We start from the raw sequence: 24,124 nt of genomic DNA on the forward strand, positions 1-24,124 counted from the left end.
ACTGCCAGACTGATTTCCAGAATGGTTGTACCAGCTTACAGTGCCACCAATAGTGGAGGAGTGTTCCTCTTTCTCTGCATCCTTTCCAGCATCTGCTGTCATCTGAGTTTTTGATCTTAGGCATTCTAACTGGTGTAAGGTGGAATCTCAAGGTTGTTTTGATTTGCATTTCCCTGATGATTAGGGATGTTGAGCATTTCTTTATGTGTTTTTTAGCCATTTGATATTCCTCAGTTGAGAATGATTTGTTAGTCTACATACTCCCATTTTTAATAGGATTGTATGATTCTCTGGAGTCCTGTGATCTCTGGGTGAATGGGCCACTGGTTCTGATGAAACTCTACTATGGTTATGTATGTGACTCGAATTCCTGAACTTTCTAAGGCTTTTAACATGAAGGGTGTTGAATTTTGTCCCATGGTTTCTCAGCATCTAAAGAGATGATTAATGGTTTTGTTCTTTGTATTTTTTTTATATAGAGTGGATTACATTGATAAATTTTCATACAATTATCCATCTCTGCTTCTTTGGGATAAAGCCTATTTGATTATGATGAATGAACTTTTGATGTGTTCTTGAATTTGGTTAGAAAGAATTTCACTGAGTATTTATGCCTCAATGTTCATGAGGAAAATTGGACTGAAATTCTTTTTCTTTGTAGGGTGGTAGGTACACATATTAACTTAGAGTAGTTGCAACCACATGCCCAAATACCTGCATAAAAATGCTAGAAACCAAAGCAAACCAAACCAAACCAAAATAAACCAAATGAAACCAGCACTGAGAAGGCCAATGAGACCTGGCAGATCAAGCTATGGATCTACTGGCAATTGATAGTTGCTCAGTGGAGAGAGAGCTTTGTTGTTGCTTATTTATTAGCATGACCCTTGGTAAATCTAACAGGCTCTAGGAATGGCCACCTCCTGCCAAGCATATATGGGCAGTTCAAATAAGACTTCCATTTTACTTTTTAACAGGGACACAAAGATGGATGTGCAGGGAAGAGGAGTCGGGTCTGCTATGAGCTGGAAGATGAAGGGTAAATATGGGCAAAATGCATTGCATCAATTCTCAAAGTTTAATACACTTGAGAGAAAAAGATTTCCCTCCTTTTTAAAAATATAAAAACATAAAGTCTTGTTCTTAAAATTGTCCAACTTGGGGATAGTGAGACAGCTTAGCTGCTGAGATCATGCACTACCAAGTTTATTGACCTGAATTCAGTTCTTGAGGCCCACATAGCAGAAGGACACAACTGGTTTTCACATGATATCCTCTGGCTTCACATGTTGTGGCACATGTGTGTACACATGAACACACATTTGTCTTATTATAAGTCACACCTATGAACAAAACTTTGTCTTTTGTCCAATATAAGCATTTAACTTCAATAAGCAGCACATTGGAAATACTTTATGTCATGTTCATATTAGAGCAGTATTAAGAAAATTTAATTCTCTCCCCTATGTTGGGTCTTTCATCTAATGCCATTACTGTTTCATGGAGGGACCCATGGCTACAATTTACTATGTGGAAGATTACCTTATCTGATATCAACAGAAGGGAGACCTTTGGTTCTGTGATGACTCGATGCCCCAGTGTAGGAGAATGCCTGGGAGGTAAGATGGGAGTGGGAGGATGGAGGAGCTCCCTCATAGATCAGGTGGCAGGGTGAATGGAATAGGGGGATTACCAAGAGAAAACTGAAAAACATTTAACGTTTAAATAAATAAAATAACTAAAAACTAAGTTAATATTTTATGTAGTCTTTTGTGTATTTTAGGTGGCAAAACCACTAACTAATTGGAAAATGCAAGCTTATAAATCAAGTTACACGACCAGACAGGAAGCAGTGTGGGACTGTAGCAGCACTGGTATAAAGTAAGGAAGTTGAAGTAAAAGACCATGGGAGAACAGCTTTGTGAAGTGCACTGCACTGAAGACCATAGAATTATTGATGATGATAATTTCAGAAGTGGTCATCCCCAACAAGATTATTTAATAATGGATGATTATACTAAAGGCCATAGCAGTAAAATGGAAAAGTGCTCCCTTCCAAAAAATAAATATCACGCAGGAACTATGGGAACACACCCAGCAAAAGACTAGAAACAGTTTCCAGTGATCCATAGGCATTAAAAACCCAATTTACAGAGAACATGGGGCACAGGTCTGCTGAGGTTTCCCTGTGAATACCCAGAGCACAGAGAGTGCTTGGCGGTGCTTGTGGAAAAGGTTCTTCTCCAGCATACAGTAAGGGCTGGTACTCTGTCAAAGGGAATTGGAATCTGCCTTGAAGGCTTTGCTTGTGGACTAGACACACAGGCTCTTTTCCACCTGGACCAGCAGAGAACACAGGCCTGATGAGGTCTCGCTGGGAGTACCCAGAGCACAGAGAATGCTTGGCGGTGCTTGTGGAAAAGGTTCTTTTCTGGCCCACAGTAAGGACCAGGGCTCTGTCAGAGGGAAATGGAACCTGCCCAGAAAGACCATACTCAAAGATCAGCTCCACAGGTGCTATTACACCTGGACCAGAGGTGAGCCTGACACATAGGCCCAGGGAAGGCACACAGGGGAGTTCTCAGAGAGCAAAGAGTGCTGTGCTCACTGGAAAAGGGTCTTTTTTGCCTAGAGAAAGGGCCAAATCCCTGCCAGTAGTACATAGGACCTGTGGACAGAGGGCGGAGCTCCCAGAACAACCTCACAAGAGCTCCCACACCTGTGCCCCAAAACACAAAGATGAGTCACTGCCACAAGAACTCAATGCTTGTCCTCCAAAAACCAAACACTCAGAAGCAATTTTCTTCCTGAACCCACGGGCCCTCAGATCTACAGGAGAGACAAGTACCAGTCACTGACAAAAGACCACTTATAATCACAGATAACAAGATTTCAAGAGGAAAGCAAAAGAACTTAAGCAATGGAAACTGAAAAAACCTGGCAACATCAGAACCCAGGTCTCCCACCACAGCAAGTAGTGGATTGCCAAACACTCCAGAAAAACAAGACTCAGACTTGAAATCATACTTTCTGATGATGATAGAGATCTTGGAGAAGCACATGGATAACTCCCTTAAACAATCACAGGAGAACACACATAAACAAATAGAAGCTCTTAAAAAGGAAACACAAAAATTACTCAAAGAACTGCAGGAAAACACAACCAAACAGGCAAAGGAATTGAAAATGGATAAAGAAACAATAAAGAACACACACACACACACAACAACAACAACAACCCTGGAGATAGAAAACCTAAAAAAAAAAAATCAGGAGTCACGGATGCAAGAATCACAAACAGGCTAAAAGAAATGGAAGAGAGAATTTTAGGGGTCAAAGACAACATAGAAAACATAGGCAAAACACCCAGAGAAGATGCAAAAACCAAAAAGCTCCTAACCCAAAATGTGCCGGACATCCAGGACACAATGAGAAGACTGAACCTAAGGATAATAGGAATACAAAAGGCTACGAATATAAAGTAAAAGGCACAGTAAATATCTTCAACAAAATTGTAAGAAAATCTTACCTACCCTTTAGAATGAGATGACCATGAGCATAAAAGAAGCCTACAGAACTCCAAATAGATTGGATGAAAAAAGAAATTCTTCCTGACACATAATAGTCAAAACACCAAGTGTTCAAAATAAAGAAAGAATAATAAAAGCAGTAAGGGATAAAGTACATGTAGCATATAAAGGCACACCAATCAAAATTACACTAAACTTCTCATCAGAGACTATGGAAGCTAAAAGATTCTGGACAGACATCAAACATACTCTAAGAGAACACAAATGTCAGCCCAGGTTACTATATCCATCTAAACTCTCAATTATCATAGATAAAAAGGAAAAGATATTCCAGGACAAAACTAAATTTACACAATATCTGAATACAAATCCATCCCTACAAAAAATAATAGATGGAAAACCCAACACAAGGAGGAAAACTACACCCCAGAAAAAGCAAGAAAATAACTAAGCATGAAAACCAAAAGAAGAAAGATTCAAACACATTATTCTACCTCTAATAGCTAAAATAGCTTGAAGCAACAATTACTATTTCTTAATATCTATGAACATAAATGGACTCAATTTCCTAATAAAGAGACATAGACTACCAAAATGGATACATAAACAGAATTGAGCCTTTTACTGAATACAGGAAAGTCATCTCAGAGACAAAGACAGACACTATCTCAGAGAAAAAGGCTGGGAAAAAACTTCCAGGCAAATGGCCCTAAGAAAAAAGCTGGAGTAGCCATTCTACTATCAAATAAAGTAGATTTTCAAACAAAAGTTATCAAAAAGATAAGGAAGGACAACTTTTACTCATTACAGGAAAAATTCATCAGGATGAATTCTCAATCCTAAACATAAATGCTCCAAATACAAGAGCACCCATATTCATAAAAGAAACATTACTAAAGCTCAAAAAATACATCGCACTGCACACAATAATAGTGGGAGACTTCAACACCCACTCTAATCAATGGACAGATCATGGAAGCAGAAACTGAACAAGGACACAGTGAAAATAGCAGAGGTTATGAACCAATTGGAATTAATAGACATCTACAGAATATTTCACCCTAAACAAAGAACACACGTTCTTCTCAGCACCTGACGGAACCTTTTCTAAAATTGACCACATAGTCAGTCACAAAACAAGAATTAATAGATATAGGAAGATTGAAATTCACCCATGCATCCTATCAGATCACTATGGAGTAAAACTGGTCTTTAATAACAACATAAACAACAAAAAGCCAACATACACATGGAAGCTGAACAATGCTTAACTCAACCATAGCATGGTCAAAGAAGAAACAAAGAAAGAAGTTAAGGATTTTCTAGAATTTAATGAAAATGAAAACAAAACATACCCAAACCCATGGAACCCAATAAAAGCTGCACTAAGAGGAAAATTCATATATCTGAGTGCCTCCAAAAAGAAATTGTAGATAGCATACACTAGCAACTTGACAGCACAGTTGTAAAGTCTAGAACAAAAAGATGAAGCAGATACACCCAAGAGAATTAGATGGCAGATAATCAAACTCAGAGCAGAAGTCAATCAAATAGAAACAAAAATTACCATACAATAATCAACAAAAGCAGGAGCTGGTTCTTTAAGAAAATTAACCAGGTTGATAAAATTTAACCAGAGTAACTAGAGGGCAAAGAGAGTATCCAAATTAACAAAACCAGAAAAGAAAGGGGAGACATAACAACAGAAATCAAGGAAATTGAAGAAATCATCAGACCCTACTACAAAACACTATACTCAACAAAACTGGAAAATCTCGAGGACATGGATAAATTTCTAGACAGATACCAGATGTGGAGAGTGGGTGTGTGGCGGCAGTCCCAAGATGATGCTTGGGACTCCGGCACTAGCACTTGACTTCCTCCTTCCCCCCAAGATTAGCCACTCCCACTGTTCCAGCTTCGAAGGTGCATCCATGACATGAGATCAGGACAATAGGATTGTGCTTGGAGGCAGGGAAATTGAAATAGAGAAACTGAAAGGCAAACAAAATGGAGAAACAGAAAGAGAAACGAGAGATTCAGAAAGAGAGACTGACGGGGGACAGAAAGATTTTCATGAGGATGCTGTAAGGTTCCTGAATAAACCCCTTTGAGAAGAACGCTGGTCACAGGCACTCTTTTTCTGCTGGTTGGAGAAGGAAGTGACAACCAGATACCAAAGTGAAATCAGGACCAGATAAACCATCTAAATAATCCCATAACAGGTAAAGAAATAGAAGCAGTCATCAAAATCCTCCCAACATGAAAAAGCCCAGGTCCAGATGGGTTCAGGGCAGAATTCTATCAGACATTTATTGACAACCTAATACCAATACTCTCCAAACTCTTCATAAAAATAGAGTCAGATGGAACACTACCCAACTTATTTTTCAAAGCCACAATATCTCTCATTCCTAAACCATACAAAAACCCTACAAGGAAAGAGAACTTCAGGCCAATCTTCCTAATGAACATTGATGCAAAAATAATCATTCGCCTTGTGGTAAATTTTGGTAGTTAAAAATCATTATGTTTAATTTTTGCGCATCAAGAAAACATTTACTATTTCCATGATACATTCTCTTTTACATATACTTTATGATTATTGTAAATAATAAGATTTCAATGCATATTATTAAACCTTTAAAAATCATGTAGTGGCAAAAATATATTCATATATATTTACAGTAAAAAAAATCTTGCAAACCTAATCCAAGAACAAATCAAAACAATCATTCACCATGATCAAGTAAACTTCATCCCTGGTATGGAAGGACAGTTTAATATACCAAAATATATCAACACAATCTACTATATAAACCCTCAAAGGAAAAAAAAATGATCATCTCACTAGATGCTGAGAAAGCATTTGACAAAATTCATCACCCCTTCATGTTAAAAGTTTTGGAAAGAGCATAAATTCAAGGGTTATACCTAAACATGATAAAAGCCATATACAGCAAACTAATAATCAACATCAAACTAAACTTTGAGAAACTTGATGCAATCCCAGTAAAATCAGGTACTTGACAAGGCTGCCAACTCTCCTTCTACCTATTCAACATAATACCTATTCAACATAGACAAATCAGAAAGGAAGAAGTAAAATTATCCCTATTTACAGATGATATGATAGTATACGTAAGTGACTCCAAAAATTCCACGAGAGAACTTTTATAGCTGATAAAAACTTCAGCAAAGTAGCTGAATATAAAATTAAATCAAACAAGTCAGGAGCCTTGTCATCTGCAAATAGTGATGTTTTTACTTCTTTTTTTCCAATTTGTATCCCTTTGATTTCCTTTTGCTGTCTAATTGCTCCAGCCAGGACTTCCAGTACTATGTTGAATAGGTAGGGGGAGAGTGGTCAGCCTTGTCTAGTTCCTGATTTTAGTGGGATTGCTTCAAGTTTCTCATTGTTAAGTTTTTTGTTGGCTATTGGTTTGCTGTATATTGATTTTATTATGTTTAGGTATGGGCCTTGGATTCCTGTTCTCTCCAAGGCTTTTAACATGAAGGGGTGTTGAATTTTGTCAATTGCTTTCTCAGCATCTAGTGATATGACCATGTGGTTTTTTTCTTTGAGTTTGTTTATATGGTGGATTATGTTGATGGATTTCCGTATATTAAACCATCCCTGAATCCCAGAGATGAAGCCTACTTTATCATGCTGAATGATCATTTTGATGTGTTCTTGGATTTGGATTTTGTTGAATATTTTTCATCAATATTCATAAGTGAGATTGGTCTGAAGATCTCTTTCCTTTTAGGGTCTTTGTGTGGTTTTGGAATGAGGGTTATTGTGGCCTTGAAAAATGAATTAGATAGTGTTCCATCTGACTCTATTTTGTGGGATAGTTTGGAGAGTATTGGTATTAGGTCGTCAATAAATGTCTGATAGAATTCTGCACTTAACCCATCTGGACCTGGGCTTTATTGGTTGTGAGACATGTGATGACTGCTTTTATCTCTTTAGGTGTTAGGGGATTATTCAGATGGTTTACCTGGTCTTGGTTTAACTTTAGTATCTGGTATCTGTCTAGGAATTCATTCATTTCCTCCATATTTTCCAGCTTTGTTGAGTATAGGCTTTTGTAGTAGGATTTGATGATTTCTTTAATTTCCGAAGTTTCAGTTGTTATGTCTCCACTTTCCTTTCTGATTCTGTTAACGTGGATACTCTCTCTTCGTCCTTTATTTTGTCTGCCTAAGGGTTTATCAACCTTGTTAATTTTCTCAATTAACCATTTTTTTGGTTTTGTTGATTCTTTGAATGGTACTTTTTGTTTCTATTTGGTCAATTTCTGTTCTGAGTTTGATTATTTTTTGCTTTCTACTTCTCTTGGATGTATCTGCTTCCTTTTTTTCTAGAGCTTTCAACTGTACTGTTAAGTTGCTAGTTTATGCTCTCTCCAGTTTCATTTTGGAAGCACTCAGAGCCATGAGATTTCCTCTCAATACTGCTTTCATTGCATATCATAGGTTTGGGTATGTTGTGTTTTTGTTTTCATTAAATTCTAGAAAATCCTTAATTTCTTTATTTATTTTTCTGACCATGCTATCATTTAATTGAGCATTGTTTAGTTAGAAGAGAAAGTGGAGAATACCTTTGGACACATAGGCACAGGGAAACGTTTCCTGAACAGAACACCAATGGTTCATGCTCCAAAATCAGAAATTGATCAATGGGACTTAATGAGATTACAAAGTTTCTATAAGGCTATGGACTCTGTTATGAAAACAAAACAGCAGCCAACAGATTGGGAAATTTTTTTTGCCAATTCCACATGTGATAGAGTTTCAATATCCAATATGTAAACTAACTCAATAATTTAGACACCAGAGAACCAAACAATTCTATTAAAAATGGGTTACAGACCTAAACTCAAGAATGCTCATTTGAGGAATATCAAATAGCTGAGTAGCACCTAAGAAAATGATGGACATCCCTAGTCATCAGGGAATTGCAAATCAAAAGAAAAATCCTGAGATTCCACTTCCTACCGGTCAGAATGGCTAAGATCAAAAACTCAGATGACAGCAGAATCTGGCAAAGATGCAGAGAAAGAGGAACACTCCTCCACTGTTGGTGGGCTTATAAACTGGTACAACCACTCTTCATATCAGTCTGGTGTTTCCTCAGAAAATTGGACAGAAGACCCAGTTATTCAACTTCTGGGCATATACCCCGAAGATGCTCCAAAATATAATAAGGACACATGCTCTACCATTTTTATATCAACCCTATTTATAATAGCCAGAAGCAGAAAGAACCCAGAGGTCCTTCATTAGATGAATGGATACAGAAATTGTGTTATATTTACACAGTGTAGTACTACTCAGCTATTAGAAACAATGACTTTATGAAATTCCTAGTCAAATGGATGTGTCTAGAGACTATCATCCTGAGCGAGATAACCCAATCACAAAAGAACAGACATAACATGCAGTCACTGATAATTGGATAGCTTCAGAAATCACTAAATACCCAAGAAACAACTCATAAACCATATGAAGCTCAAAAAATAAAGGCCAAAAGTGGAAGCCTCAGTCCTTCTTAGAGAAAAAAAAAAAAAAAAAAAAAAAAACAGTAAGTGTATAGCACCTTCTCAGAGTAGGCCTAGACCTTAAATCATTAATAAGTCAAGATCTAAGAAGATATTCTTGTGGCCATTTTTGGTATATAAAAATCATTATGTTTAATCTATACCCCCAAAGAAACTTTTGACTATTTCCATGTTACATTTTGTTTTACATTTACTTAATACTTATTGTAACTAGTAAGATTTCCATGCATACTATCAAACCTTTAAAAAAATCAAGTACTAACAAAAATATATTCATATAATTTTATGCCGAGGTGCTTTTAAAAATCTGTACATGTATCTCTGTTCTTTAAAATAAAGTTGTAAGAAAAAATGGGAAAAAAAACTAATTTACAGTTAGCTTGCTTGGATAAATGATAATCACAGAGATCAAAATGAGAAATTGTTAGTTGATGAATTAGATGGAAATCCAGGTAGCTGGAGAGAGTTTAAACCTGGACCTAGGATCTTGTCATAAGCAGGTTAAGGAAAGCATCCTTTCAGGACAGTGAAGATGCCTAAACCTGGCAAGAGGGGAGAGGATGCAGAGCAGTAAGAAGGCTGTTTCAGAAAGACCTCACCAGCCTAGAATCCATGTCAGAAATAGAAGCAGGAAGTCCTGGTATGCCTCATGTCTCTAGGTTATGTGTCTGTGTTATTTTCTTCATCCACATAAGTGTTGTTCTTTTCAGTAATGAGCTATTTAATATGATTGTGTTAGTGCTTACAGAATAGTTGGGCAGCTTCCACATCTTTCATGCATTGGACCATCGCAAGTTCCAAGACAGGCTGAACATCATCATAGAAGTATTGTCCCCCAAAAATCCAAGCAAGAAAGCAAAGTTCATTTTACTTTAGTAAACTTCTTATGGGAGAGGAGGAGGGTGATCATTTACCCACAGAGATCATATCATAATTTCCAAAATCTGTCTTGTTTTTGTGTACATGATTTTAATTTTAAAATATGTTCAAATGTACATGACAACATGAAGCTGTAAATATCTACTATTAAGACAGAGTATAGGCTCCACATATACAAAGAGGGAAGGAGGGAGTGGCAGGAAAAGAGAAAGCTGTGGATGTAAAACAAACAAACAAACAAACAAACAAACAAAAACAGAAACCAAGCTTCTGTTTAACCAAACTAACTCACACAAGGCCTAGGGAGCTGGAATACAAGCTCAAGGATAGCATTAGGGAAATGGAAATTTAGAGACCCAGAATGCAGATGAAAGCAGTTCTGTTCCCTTTCAGATGAATCCAAATCTGCTTTTTTTTCTGTAGCCAAGGCTAACCTAAACTAGATTCTTTTGCTTGAACCTCCCAGTGCTAAAAGTTCATTTCTAAGTAAGTTCACATTTTTTTAAAAATAATGATACAAAGTGATCCTGTTTTTCAAAATGTGCAAGATGTTGTATAGCAACTACGTCTAAAATCAGGAAGGTGATTTCTATTGAGTCAGTGTATTTGCTGCAGTGAAAGTTGTGAGTTGGCTGGAAAGCATGAAAACTTCATAGTATGAAATTAGACGTAGAAAAATTGCCCCTTCTTTGGAGATCAGGTCTCACTGTGCGGCGCTGCCTGGTGTGGAACTTGCTCTGTAGTGCAAGTGTGCAAAAGGGACCTCACGATGATGCTCATGCTTTTGCTTTTGAAATTAAGGTTTAAATGGACCCTGTGTCAAAGATAAATAAATAAAATAAAATGAACAATAGCCTTGCCAGTCTTTGATCGGGGCAGACTAGAAAGGCTGTGGTGGTGTTCTGGGACGTGGAAACCCCTTTTTTTGTGAATTGGGCAGCTGCAGTTTGGGGAGGTTAAAATTGTCCTGAATTATTTATGCAGCGCTGGATGGAGAAGTGGGACTAAATTGGAAACTGAAATTGGGGACACCTCTTCTCACCCTGGCCGTTACCTCAGTCTGCATGACAAGGGAACGGTATTTCTTGGTGGTTTCTGGGCTCTGGTGAGCCTTGAACTATGCATGTCCATTTGGTCGCCTCACACTCGGAGCTTGCTCTGCCTCTGCCTCCCTTGTTCTGGAAGCAACAGGTGCACTTCCATGGCCTGCAATAATAAGGATCACTCAGACTAAGAAGATGTGATAAAATTATATTAAAGTTTATTTTTTAAAGCGAATAAATAAATAAATAAATAAATAAATAAATAAATAAAGTTTCTTCAAATATAAAGCCAAAACTCAGGTGAGCTGATGCATGCTCATCTTGAGTTCATTTACCATATGAACAAAATCAGAAGTCAGATGTCTTTGTGAAACCCCAAGCACATATCTTCTGATGCTATTTTGAGGAAAATTTGTTCAAGAATTGAGAGTCGGAGATTTTTGTGGTCTGGAAAATTTAGTTTGTGGTTTTCATTACAATACAAAGTGCTCTAGGGTGTTGTTGTAATGGACAGAAATGTAATAATGTTAGGGACTCTTTTTTTTTTACAGCTTTATATTATTGAACTTTATGTACAAAATCATTTGATTTCAAATAAACATTTAATGTAAAAACAAATGTTTCTTTTAAACTGAATTTTTTTTACATCTATTGTACCATTCAAATGCTTTATCATCTTACATGATTTCTTCAAAATCTGTTCTGAAGGGTACATATAGAAAAGCTTTTTTAAATAAATAGAAACAAGGGCATTTTCAGCTTTTATTATAAGATGACATAAAAAGTTTATTCAACAGAAGTAATTTCATTACTATTCAGGGGAGGGAATCACCAATTTTTTTTGTGCAAACAATGCTAGCCTTCTTTTAAGGGTTAAGAGCATGACTGCTTTAAGAGCTGACGTAAGCAGTAATCCTACACCACATCTTCCTAAAATAATCTATTTTTACATATGTGCACAGCTTTAGCAAATTAAAGCCCAGGAGAAATGCTCAGAACCCACTACACTTAGAGGCAAAACAAGAGTTCAGTGAACTCATGAGGAGAGTTTGCCAGCCAGGGAGCCTACACTGAAAACTGCAGCTTCCCTCTTTCTTATTTTAACACAAAAACCAGTAACTAAGAACTAAATACTGGATGACAAGTCACATCCACACTATTTAAATAGCCTCGCAGTTAAACACATCGTAAAGACCAGCCAAATCAGTATTTACATTTATCAATCTCTGAAGACACCATGAAAAAGCTTATGTCCCTTTAATAAACAAAATAGGGAACTGCACCTGATGGTGGTGGAATGAAATTAAAACATTAAAAATACCAGTATTTACAGCAGCATTGATCCTTTATAAATAAAGAATATGAAAATGCAATATCTTTAAAGGATAATAAAAATTGAGGTGATTTTATTTAACCACAGTGCTTGGAGCTGGAATAAAAACCTATTGGTGCTTATTAATATGCCAGTAGTGAAACCACTTTCTGTTGGAGAAAACCCAACTGCAAATATGTGCATAAAACACAGAACACAGGGAAAATTGCTCAAAACAATTCAAGTCAGCTTATCTGTATGGATATTCTAATAATGAAGGACATCACAAAGAAAACAAAGTGACACCTTCTGGTTCATGCTCAGGACACCCTCCACCACAAAATGGCATCTTTAAAATCTCCAACTGTTTCTCTTGCTTTACCACCCTAGTGCAAAGATGTGCACCGAACAATTTTCCTTGGAATTACCTAATCAAAAAGAAAAAACTAAAAACATGTTCAAGTAAAGAACTAAATTGGGAAAATGATCACTAAAATCAGTCACTTGAAAACAAATAGTAACTCCCATTAGTGAGGATGACAGTGTGTGGCTGCAGGGAAAGGTCGCATGACCTCCCACAGGCAGGACACTGCTGCTTTGAACTTGTAACATGAACTGATGCAGAACTCGCATTGTAACTTCTCAACCCAAATGCAGAAATGATTTCTGAATCATGGGTCAAAGATGGGGGAAAGTAGCAATGTAACAATTTCACAAAAATTCTCCATCTCTAAGACAGTATAACATTCCAACTTTCCTTTCCCAGAAAATGTCTCATAATTACAAAGCAGAAAAACGGTCACAAATGAAACAAGCATTAAAATTAGGTGTGAAATTTCTAGATTAACCCAATACATTTAAAAAGATGACTGTTATAGCTAAGAAAAAAATTAACTATTTGAAAAACTGCTTTTCAGGCTGAAACCAAATTGTGAGGACATCGCTAAAGCTGATGAGCACGTGACAAGCCAAGCGGACCCACAGAACTTCCGTGCTGAAATCAACAACATCGTCTAACACTGCCTGTTCTGAATCCATGATTAAAAACCAAACAACCTAAAACCAAACTCTTGCTAGAGGCTGAATTCCCTAGAAGCAACTTCAGTGTCTGTCCGCAACTCGTGCTAATTCTCAGAGTTTTTGTTTCTTGCTCTGTTTTGGAACCATGTTAGGGACTCTTAATACTCCAGGGAATCTGGTTTACATAACACTTAGGACATAACATTTAAATATTTCCTCAAAGGAAAATAGTTAAAAGCCAAACCTAGGAGACTTGGAGCTTGTACTTACTTAGTAAATAAAATATGAAGGCATAATTAGAATATGGCTAAGACTCTGATGATGAGTATGGGCTATGAGAACATTTACCCAGAAGTCAATGCTGTCCTTTATGTCTCTCCCTCATGCAAGGTCCTAGGTTCTGTCATGGAGGACACCTCCAACACTGTTTCTGCTCCATGTCTGCACTGAGGTAAGAGAGGGGAAGCTGCTAATAGGTCCATTCTTTATAATTCTATAGGGTTGACTGGAGACTGAAATGTGTTATTAGCCCTCCTTCTATTTGTTCATAGCTTTCCTTGCTAGGCTCCCAGGAAAATGCAAATTTCTTATTTAAGCTTTATGTAATCTTTTTATTTGTATCATAGTTTTGGTATAATATTTACTTTACAGGTCGGCAACCAAAGGAGTTTCCAGGGTTATACAAATAAAGAAAACAATTCATGTAGAATTAACACAGATATATTTAGTCTTACTAATTCTCTATTATACTATATAGATTCAACAATATAAAAAATGCCAACTTAATTAATCTATGTTTAAACTATAGGTTAAAACTATACATAATTTTATATGTGAATATTTGAAACAAAGTATCATGCATTCCCATAGCTACTTATAAGACACAAAGTGACAAAATTTGGTATTTTCAGGAAAAAGGGAACATTTATTTTATATAATTTAAAAATTTGAGATTATAGTATAATTATATCAATTCCCTCTTCCTTTTTCTCCCAGTACCTCTTCCCATGTATTACTAACCCTTGATATCTTCCAAATTCACGGCATCTTTTCCATCAATTGTTCTTACACACACACACACACACACACACACACACACACACACACAAACACACACTCACATACACACACATTATTTATAAATCCATATAATGTTACCTATGTCGTATATATTTTCAGAGCTGACCATTTGATATTGGATAGTCAATGTATGTGCGCATCTCTGGGGAAGACTCTTTCTATCACTTTCACATTCCCTAGTTGCTTGTAGTTTTTGAGTTTAAAGCTTGGTTTTCCCCTTCCATATTAACATTTCTATTGGTGATCTGCATCAGTCACATCTAGACAGCCAAGTTGGAAAGACTTCATACATCTGACATTTCTAGGTGACAAAATCTCATAGCAAGCACCCTCTTCTTCTGGTTCTTAAATTCTTTCTGTCCCCATGAGCCTGGGCTACAGGAGTTGTTTTGTAGATATATTAACTAAGTCTGGTCTCCACATCTCTGCACTGTGATCAGTTCTGGTTTTCTGTAACAAACTCCACCTGTTTCCAAGAAAAGTTTCCTGTGTTAATGTTGATAACTACAGTTATCGGAGTGAGGACAAATATTAGAATGTATTTAGGATTATGGTGGTTTAGCAGACTGGTGGTAATAGTGGTAGCATCTCACCAAATATCTACGACTTCACTAACCTTAGATAATTGGCTAGGTTTCCAGTACCAGCATATTTTCCCTCCTATTGAACAGATCTTAAGTCCAATTAAAGAACTGATTAATACCACTAAGGTATGTGCAGTACATCTCCAGCTTCTGAGTTATTCCCAAAATGGGTTATGCCATTCCAGTTTTTACATTTACATAATAACTGCATAGGAATGTTGATTGTTTCTGTCCTTAGCAACCTGGCACTGTACCTCTGGTATCATGAAAACTAGTTTTTTGGTGTCACTGGAGAATTTAAGGCTATATCTAGCTTCTGGGCTTTGTGCTCAGATTACATGTTCTATTTTGCAATGGTAACTTTCCTTCTATCTCTAGGAGCTGGGGTGGCAACCAGTAGCAATAGCAATAGCAATAGCAATAACTTGCAATGGTTTTGTAAGAGTCTTGGAAATTCCTGATCAACCTTTTAAAACAGAGCTTGTCATGCACGGTGTCAGGGTTTTTTAAGTTGGCTTTGGGAACACTGTCAATCAAGATGGGATGTTTTCATTTACACTGCATATACACTGCATGTCATTGTTAACTTTTATCCAGCATCTCCATCAAATGATCTCTTCTGATACTGTCCTAACCATATTGTTACTTCACAGATACTTTCCCACAATTGTCAGACATGCGATTCATACTTATTTCATTATTTCTTTTTTTGAACAAATTTATTTTAAAAAACAAAGATAAAAGAACAAATTTTAAGCATTTTTGCAGAAATGTATACGAATACATTCTTGTCAGTGATTGGCTTTTTTTCCCCAAAGGTTTGATAGTGTGCATTAAGGTCTTACTAGTTACAATGAACAAATATTACATGTAAAACAAGATGCAACCTGGAATTAGTCAAAGTTTTCTTGGTGTGTAAGGATTGACCATAATGTTTTTTTTTTTTTCTTGAACTTCATGCAGTATGTGAGTTGTTTCTGGGGTGTTGAGAGCTTTCTGAGGTTAGTATCCCATTATCAGTGACTGCATATTATGTCTGTTGTTTTGTGACTGGGTTATCTCACTCAGGATGATATTCTCTAGATGCATCCATTTTCTTGAGAATTTGGTGAAGTCATTGTTTCTGATAGCTGAGTAGTACTCCATTGTGTAAATGTACCACAATTTTTGTATCCATTCATCTACTGAAGGACATCTGGGTTCTTTCCAGCTTCTAGCTATTATAAATAGAGCTGCTATGAACATTGTGGTGCATGTATCTTTGTTGTATATTGGAGTGTCTCTGGGGTATATGCCCAGAAGTGGAATAGCTGGATCTTCAGGTAGTACTATGTCCAATTTTCTGAAGAATTGCCAGACTGATTTCCAGAGAGGTTGTATCAGTTTACAACCCCACCAACAGTGGAGAAGTGTTCCTCTTTCTCAACAATCTCTCCAGCATCTGCTGTCATCTGAGTTTTGGATCTTGGCCAATCTGACTGGTGTGAGGTGGAATCTCAGGGTTGTTTTGATTTGCATTTCCCTGATGGCTAAGGATGTGGAGCACTTCCTTAGATGTTTCTCAGCCATTCAATATTCCACAATTGACAATATTTTGTTTAGTTCTGTACCCCATATTTTAATGGGGTTGTTTGATTCTCTGATGTATAGCTTTTTGAGTTCTTTGTATACCTTGGATATTAGGCCTCTATCTGATGTGGGGTTGGTAAAGATATTTTTCTTTTCTTGACAGTGTCCTTAGCCTTACAGAAACTTTGCAATCTCATTGAGTCTCAATTGTCAATCTTTGACCTTAGAGCACGAGCCATTGGTGTTTTATTTGAAACATTTTTTGCTTAAAATTATACATTTTTGTCAGTACTGTTTTTTCAGACATTAAAATAAATTTTACATAAAACCATGTGAATATGTTTTTTAGTCAGTACTTGATTTTTTTCAAGGGCTTGACAGTATGCATTGAAAACGTACTAGTTGCAATAAGCGTAGAGTACATGCAAAACAAAACGCAACATGGAAATAGTCAAAGTCTTCTTGTTTTGTGAATATATGTATAGTTTTTGTTTTCTTTATTTCTTGGACTTCATACAGTCTGTGAGTTGTTTCTGGGGGAGTGCAAGCCTCTGGGGTTAGCATCCCACTATCAGTGACTGCATATTATGTCTGTTCTTTTGTGACTGGGTTATCTCACTCAGGATGATCTTCTCTAGATGCAGCCATTTTCTTAAGAATTTGGTTAAGTCATTGTTTCTGGTGGCTGAGTAGTATTCCATTGTGTATATGTACCACAATTTTTGTATCCATTCGTCTTCTGAAGGACATCTGGGTTCCTTCCAGCTTCTGGCTATTATAAATAGAGCCTCTATGAACATTGTGGTGCATATATCTTTGTTGTGCATTAAAGTGTCTCTGGGGTATATGCCCAGAAGTGGAATAGCTGGGTCTTCATGTAGTACTATATCCAATTTTCTGAGGTATCGCCAGACAGATTTCCAGAGTGGTTGTATTAGCTTGCAACCCCACCAACAGTGGAGAAGTGTTCCTCTTTCTCCGCAGCCTCGCCTGCATCTGCTGTCATCTGAGTTTTGGATCTTGGCCAATCTGACTGGTGTGAGGTGAAATCTTAGGTTTGTTTTGATTTGCATTTCCCTGATGGCTAAGGATGTCGAGCACTTTCTCAGATGTTTCTCGGCCATTCGGTGTTCCTCAACTGAAAATGATTTGTTTAGCTCTGTACCCCATTTTTTAATAGGGTTATTTGATTCCCTGGTGTCTAGCTTTTTGAGTTCCTTGTACACCTTGGATATTAGGCCTCTATCTGATGTGGTGTTGGTAAAGATCTTTTCCCATTCTGTTGGTTGCCGTTTTGTTTTCGTGACGATGTCCTTAGCCTTACAGAAACTTTCCAATCTCATTAAGTCCCATTTGTTAATCTTTGACCTTAGAGCTTGAGCCATTGGTGTTTTGTTCAGGAAATTTTCTCCTGTGCCTATGTGTTCTAAGGTTTTCTCTACTTTCTCATCTAATAGTTTCAGTGTATCTGGTTTAATGTGGAGATCTTTGATCCACTTACACTTGAGCTTTGTACAAGGAGATAAGAAACGGTCTATTTTCATTCTTTTGCATGCTGAGTGCCAGGTGGACCAACACCACTTGTTGAATAGGCTGTCCTTTTTCCATTGAATGTTTACAGTTCCTTTGTCAAAGAATCAGGTGACCATATATATGAGGGTTCTTTTCTGGATCTTTTATTTTATTCCGTTGATCCTCATACCTATTTCTGTACCAGGACCATGTAGTTTTTAGCACAATTGTCTTGTAATGTAGCTTGAGGTCAGGGATGGTGATTCCCGTAGATGTTTTCTTGTTGTTGAGGATGGATTTCGCTATTCTAGGTCTTTTGTTATTCCAGATGAAATTGCACATTGCTCTTTCAAACTCAATGAAGAATTGGGTTGGAATTTTGATGGGGATCGTATTGAATCAGTAGATTGCTTTTGGTAAGTTGTCCATTTTTAAAATTTTGATCCTTCCAATCCATGAGCATAGGAGATCTTTCCATTTTCTGAGATCTTCCTCAATTTCCTTTTTTAGAGGTTTGAAGTACATGTTATACAGGTCCTTCACTTTCTTAGTTAGAGTCACACCAAGGTATTTCATAGTATTTGTGACTATTGTGAAGGGTATATTTTCCCTAATTTCTCTCTCCACATGTTTATCCTTTGATCATAGGAAGACTAGTAATTTGTTTGAGTTAATTTTTTATCCAGTATAGGCTTTTGTAGTAGGATCTGATGATTTCTTGAATTATCTCAGTTTCAGTCGTTATTTCTCCACTTTCCTTTCTGATTTTGTTAATTTGGATACTCTCTTTTTGCCCTCTAGTTAGTCTGGCTAAGGGTTTATCAATCTTGCTAATTTTCTCAAAGAACCAGCTCATGGTTTTGTTGATTGTTTAGATTGAGGGTCGTTCTGTGTCCAATTATGTGGTCAATTTTTGAGAAGGTGCTTTCAGGTGCTAAGAAGAAGGTATATTCTTTTGTTTTAGGATGATATGTTCTGTAGATATCTATTAATTCCATTTGGTTCATAGACTCTGCTAGTTTTACAGTGTCCTTGTTCAGTTTCTGTTTCCATGATCTGTCCATTTGTAAGAGTGGGGTACTAAAGTCTCCCACTATAATTGTGTGGGGTGAAATGTATTTTTTGAGCTTTAGTAGGGTTTCTTTTATGAATATGGGTGCTTTTGTATTTGGAGCATATATGTTAAGGATTGAGAGTTCCTCCTGACAGATTTCTCTAGTAATGAGTAAAAAGTGTCCTTCCTTATCTTTTTTGATAACTTTTGGTTGGAAATTTACTTTATTCGATATTAGAATAGCCACTCCAGCTTGCTTCTTAGGGCTGTTTGCTTGGAAGTTTTTTTCCCACCCTTTTACTCTGAGATAGTGTCTGTCTTTGTCTCTGAGATGAGTTTCCTTTATGCAGAAAAATGCTGGCTTTTGTTTATGTATCCAGTCTGATAGCCTATATCTTTTTATTGGGGAGTTGAGTCCATTTATGTTAATAGATATCAAGGAATAGTGGTTGCTGTTTCCTGCTATTACTGCTTTTGTAGGTTGACTTGTGCCTCTGTCTTTTTCTCCTTTTGGTTTTCTTGCTTAGGAGTTTTCTTGTTTTTACTAGGATGCAATTCCCCTCATTGTATTGGGTTTTCCACCTAAGATTCATCATAGTGCTGGGTTTGTGGTCAGATATTATATAAATTTAATTTTGTCTTGGAATATCTTCATCTTAACATCTATGTTAATTGATAGTTTTGCTGCGTATAGCAGCTTGGGCTGGCACTTGTGCTCTCTTAGGATCTGCATGATGTCTGTCCAGGCTCCTCTAGCGTTTATAGTCTCTGTAGGAAAATCGGGTGTTATTCTGATTGGTTTGCCTTTATGTTACATTACCTTTTTCCCTTACTTCATTTAGTATTCTTTCTTTGCTTTGGGCACTTGGTGTTTTGACTATTATGTGTCCGGAGGAATCCTTTTTTTTTTTTTTTTTTTTTTTTTGGTCCAACCTATTTGGAGTTCTGTAGGCTTCTTTTATGCACGTGGTCATCTCATTCTTAAGGGTAGGAAAGTTTTCTTCTACAATTTTGTTGAAGATATTTACTGTGCCTCTTAGTTGATAATCTTCTCCCTCTTCTATTCCTATTATCCTTAGGTTTGGTCTTCTCATTGTGTTCTGGATCTCCTGCACATTTTGGGTTAGGAACTCTTTGGTTTTTGCATCTTCTCTCACTGTTTTGTCTGTGTTTTCAATGTTATCTTCAGCCCCTGAGATTCCCTCTTCCATTTCTTGTAATCTTTTGGAAATGCTTGCATATGTGAGTCCTGATTTATTTTTTAGAATTTCTACTTCTAGGGTTGTCTCTTTTAGTGTTTTCTTTTTTGTGTCCATTTCTGTTTTAAATTCCTTCTTCCATTCCTTCATCTCTTTGGTTCTGTTTTCTTCTAGTTCTTTGAGTTCTTTCAGTATTTCTCTTGTTTCTTCTTTAAAACCTTCTAATTCTTTATGCTTTTGTTCTCGTTCTTGTTTAAGGATCTCTATCATCTTGTGGTAAAATTTTGTGTCTGAGTCTTCTTTTTTTGGAGTGTTTGGCATTCTGCTGTTTGCTGTGATGGGAGAGCTGGGTTCTAGTGTTGCCAGATTTTCTTGGTTTTCCTGGGGTATGCTCTTTCACTTTCCCCTTGTCATCTTCTTGTCAGTGATTGGTTCTCGCCTTTCCCTTGTACCTGTCCTGTGTCTCTGGATCTCCGATCATCCTGGTGGCGGATGGTCCGAGCCCTGTTCTGTGCCCCAAAGCCGTGGGCTGGGAACAGAGGCCCCAGTGCTGGGTTCCTGGTCCCTGGATCAGGCATGGCCAGGGCACGCTTTCCATTTGCCCTTGGCTGAGATCTCTTTGCCCCCTGGCAAGTTGGAACCCCTCTCACCAGGCCTTTATCTCTGGGTGTCCGCTGGTCCTGGTGGCAGATGGTCTGAGCCCTGTTCTGCCTCATTATTTTAATTGTAGTCCTAACTGGGCAATGTAGTACTTTAAGTTGGTTTTTATTTTTTCCATATATAAATTTTAACATCCCATCAAAATTATCCAGGGAGACTTTTCCTAATATCTGTGAGTGGTTTTGTTTTTAATTTTGTCTGTGCAAATTTTGTATATGTCTAGTGCTTTCAGACACCATCATATTCTTCCTAACTAGAGTTAAATGTACATAAAAACTGCCATGCTGAGAATTGAATCTTGAAGGGCAGCAAGTTGTCATGATATCTGGGGCATAGTTCCAGCACTCCCAGGAGGTTTTAAACTTGCATTTCATCTGTTTGAAAAACAACAATGGTTATAAGAAGGATTTGGTAGATAAGAGGTGGGGTTGTTACACACTACAATTAGAATAATTTTATTAACTATAACATGTTAGATAGAAAACAATATACTCTTAGACATATACAAGTAGATGTGAGGTTTTTTTTTTTAATTTTATTTTAAAAAACAAAGATAAAAGAAAAAATTTTAAACATTTTTGCATAAATGTATACAAATATATTTTTGTAAGTGCTTGGCCTTTTTTTTCTTTTTTTAAAGGTTTGATACTCTGCATTAAGGTCTTACTAGATGTGAGTTTTAACATGAACTACTTTTACAGGACTGTAGGTCATGAATTCAATCATACTGTGTTCTTGTAATATGTGGCAAAAAGGTAAATACTTATAAATTTCAATTAGAAAAGAAAACCAGTCTTTTGTAGATGGATTTTAGTTGCTGGGCCTTTCACAAAATGCACAGACTCAGATCCTCCTGTTTGTTCTTTTCTTCATCATTTATGTGCTGACTGTACATGGAAACCTGCTCATCATTATCCTCATCTTCATGGATTCTCGACTCCACACCCCCTCGTACTTTTTTCTTAGAAACCTCTATAATGCTCATTTCTTTCTGTCAAGTATCATTGATCTCCAAGTGCTGTCTCACTTCTTGATAAAACAAAAAAAATTGCTTTTGAGGCTGTGTCACACAGGTAATTAATTGTCTCCATTCAGGCTGGGTGTACAGAGTGTGCACTGCTAGCGGTGATGTTCTATGACTGGTACATGTCTATGTGAAACTCACTGCCCTACTCTACCATCATGACTCAACAACTATATCTGCAGTTGGCCCTAGGGTCCTGAACAAGTGGATTAGTAGTATCTGTGGTAGATGCTACTGTTGCCTTCCATCTTCCTTATTTAGGACAGACACACTCAATCATTATTTTACGAACTTCCTGCCCTTCTGAAGATGGCTACAACAGATACTTATAGCACAAAAATTGGCCATCTTTCAATGGGCATGGTAATCCTCCTAGCACCTGTCTCCCTCATTTACATCTTCCACTGGAACATCATCTCCACGGTGATCCAGATGCAGTCTGGAGAGGGGAGACTCAAGGTCTTCTCAACCTGTGGATCTCACCTCATTGTTGTTGTCCTCTTCTATGGGTCTCTAATATGTAACTACATGCAGCCAAGCACCAAAAGCACAACTAAACAGCATAAGTTAATGTCTGTGTTTTATACAGTGGTGACTCCAATGCTAAACCCCATAATTTCTAATATGAGGAATAAGGATGTCAAACATGCCTTCAGGAGACTAACTCCTAGAATGGCCTTCTTTCAGAGGCAGTGACCTGTGGGTCTGTTTTTTATTACCTTGATAAAATCTTTGAAAATGGAGCAGAATATTGTGAAGCCATTATTAAATAAGTCATTTCAAGAGGGATTGCAAAACAAAACAACTACAACAAAAACATACCATGGAAATGTTGACCACTATATGCCAGAACACACACACACACACACACACACACACACACACACACACACACACACACAAAGGTAGAAAATTAGGTCGTGTTTTCTTTTTTTAATGAAAAGTGTGAGATACCATTTCAATGAGAGTCTATTTAAGTAGTCTGCCTTAGGCATGTTTTAGGTATGAACACTACTAAATTTGCTGGCAGAAGCCACACTTCACTATTTGTTGGCTAGTTTTATATCTACTTGACATGACCTGTGGTCATCTGAGGGGAGGGAACCTTGATTGAAAAATTGCCTCTGTAAAGCCTGGCTGTAGGTAATCCTGTATGAAATACTCTTAATTAGTAATATGAGATGGACCATCCCATTGTGAGTGGGGACACCCATTGCTGGTGGTCCAGGGTTCTAAAAGAAAGCAGACCAGGCAAGCCATGGGGAGCAAGCTAGTAAACAGTACCCCTCCATGGTTTCTGCATCAACTCCTGCCTCCTGGTTCTTGACCCTTTAAAGTTCCTGTCTTGGCTTCTTTCAGTGGACTATGATTCAGGATATTTTAGGCAAAAATCTTTTCCTTCCAAAATTGCTGTAGGTCACAGTGTTTCATTACAGCCATCAAAAACCTAATTCACCAGATACCTGAGAGGTCCAGGCAAGAGGATCTCAAGTTCACACTACCTAGGAAACTCATTGAAAACTTGGGGTTGTTTCTCTTTTTTATGAGCTCTTGGAATAGGGCTCAGAGGGAGGGAAGGAGTAAAGGGATGGAGAAAATGACATAGGTAGGGACAAAGATGATTTCATTTAAACCTTGGGTGTTTAAACTATACTATCCAAATATGACCTATTAATATGAAATTTACCCATGATTCTCACATCAAAACTTTAGTAAAATTGAATGTATGAGATATAAAAGACTTGAAACAATGATTAAACTAATTAAAATATATAAAAAATTCTTTAAAGTTGAAGTGACTTATGCCATCAGTATGTAAAAGGAAACAAAGCTGGTCAATGATGTCTTCTTCTACAGCTCAAAAAAGAAAAAAAAAGAATTAAAAAAATGTCTTCAAATTTGTAATGTTTAGTATGTTAGAGTAAAAATGGAATTCAGTGGTCATCAAATTAAACCACAATCTGATACTTAGAATCCCTCACAGTGCCTCTGTTGTCCTGAACATGTCTCTCCAGCTCGGCTTTGCAGTATAAATGAGTCCTCTCAGAGAAGTATTATGACTGAAGAGGGGGAAGATCAGCCTGAGCTTGA

The 24,124-nt window shown here is 37.1% G+C and overlaps 1 pseudogene across 1 annotated transcript in view; it reads left to right on the top strand.

The window, feature by feature from the left end:
* Positions 1-22,729, top strand: part of LOC308417706 (olfactory receptor 2D3-like) — a 44,049-nt pseudogene extending 21,320 nt beyond the window's left edge. The window contains exons 2-3 of the transcript in view: positions 13,249-13,342; positions 21,824-22,729. The product of the transcript in view is annotated as an olfactory receptor 2D3-like (transcript). The remainder of the gene's footprint in view (positions 1-13,248; positions 13,343-21,823) is intronic.
* The last annotated feature ends 1,395 nt before the right edge of the window (positions 22,730-24,124 follow it).

The sequence above is a fragment of the Micromys minutus genome, assembly GCF_963924665.1.
Source record: "Micromys minutus genome assembly, chromosome: 2".
In the NCBI taxonomy this organism is placed as follows: domain Eukaryota; kingdom Metazoa; phylum Chordata; class Mammalia; order Rodentia; family Muridae; genus Micromys; species Micromys minutus.